The sequence below is a fragment of the Bos indicus x Bos taurus genome, chromosome 29 (assembly GCF_003369695.1).
Source record: "Bos indicus x Bos taurus breed Angus x Brahman F1 hybrid chromosome 29, Bos_hybrid_MaternalHap_v2.0, whole genome shotgun sequence".
NCBI classification, from domain to species: Eukaryota; Metazoa; Chordata; class Mammalia; order Artiodactyla; family Bovidae; genus Bos; species Bos indicus x Bos taurus.
The window spans coordinates 7,530,783-7,532,281 of record NC_040104.1 but is presented as its reverse complement, the minus strand read 5'-3'; positions in this window follow the sequence as shown (position 1 = coordinate 7,532,281).

Below are 1,499 nucleotides of genomic sequence, written 5' to 3'. Positions count from 1 at the left end.
ACAGCAGGGGGCCAGGAGCCCTCTCCCTTTGAGAGGCCGGGGCAGAACTTCTGGATGAAGATTACGGAGCTGGGAGGGGTGCACCCACTGGACCAGTCGTGGGCCCAGGGGAGGCAGAGCCTGGCCTGGGAGCAGTGGGTGCTGCGGGCAGGGGGCTGAGAGGGAGAGCTGCGGGAGGTGCTGGCCAGGGTCCACAGTGAGCCCCTTGTACCTCTGGACCCTGGAACGCAGGCCCCACTGAGTCGGTGAGAGGAGAGACTGGTGGGGACCCTGTGCTTCCGACTTCGTCTTCCAGTCAAGGCAGTTCCCAGGAGGGATTCCACAGATGACGATGGCTGAGACGGAGGACAGCAGGCGAGGCAGGTGGGCATGTCTCTGACCCCAGGCAGCCGGGGCACAGCAGACCTGCAGGACCGTTGGCATTGGTGCTAGGCCTGAGTGCTCAAGTTTCCCTTGGCTCTTAGATTTCCTGTTGTGATGAAAGACTTAAGATTTTTGTCTTTCATCCTAAAAGTAATCTGCATAGAGTTAAAAAATCAAGCCATGGAAAAGCTAGAAAACAAAAGTAAAATTCCTTTCCCTCACCCATCCCAGCCCTACTACGCAGAAGTGACTTCTCAAGTGTCTCAGGGTCTCGGAGGTTTCTGCACCCATACACATCCTGTCACCGCTGGCCCTGTCCTAGAAGCATCAGGATTGTAACTCGTGGGTGGGTTTGCCCGTCGGATGTCACGTGCTCCCGGACGCTGTGCAGCGCAACACGACAGCAGACACATCTCTGTGAAGCTGAGGGGACGCGTGTCCCCTGGCTATGCCTGTGAAAGGGGTGTCCGGGGAGGACTGAGCCTGGGGGACGGGGAGCACGGAGCCGCCGCAGGTGTTTCTTTTCCTAGATGCGGCTCATGGCCGCATCCAGGTTTTGCTTTTCACCTTTGAGTCTGTGAGAAAATGAGCAGGAAAAAGCAAAAGGCGCTGGTGGTGGCACGCCTGGCACTGCTGGGCTGGGGTTCGAGTCCCTGCAGCGTCCCTGCTTCCTTCCGGCTCCCCACTCCAGGCCCTTCCCGCCTCATCAGGCATCATGGTCCCCAAGGAGAGAGGTGTGGGGGTGGGGCACCCAGGGCCTCTCCCAGGAGCCCTCCAGCCCCGCTCGGCCCCTCAACCCCTGGAGGGGCCTGGCCGAGACAGCAGACATGGAAGGTGGCTGGAGCTCAAGGGCTCTACAGGTTGCAGCCCCCCTCCCCCAGGCCACGTGTGGTGGGCGGACGTGGAAAGGGGAGGACAGCCAGGGTGTGCTCCCCACCTGGCCTTATCCACCCAGGGCTCCTGGGATCAACTCACCACTGCCCTCCTCTCTGCTTCTGAGGGCCAGGAAGGGCTGGGTGGACAAGGTAGGCCTGGCCGAAGTGGGCAGGTCGTGGAGTGGCCCTGGGGAGCGGGGCCTCAACAATAAGCAGGCCTCGGTGCAGAAAACGCAAGAGGGGCCTGAGTGGCCCTGAGCC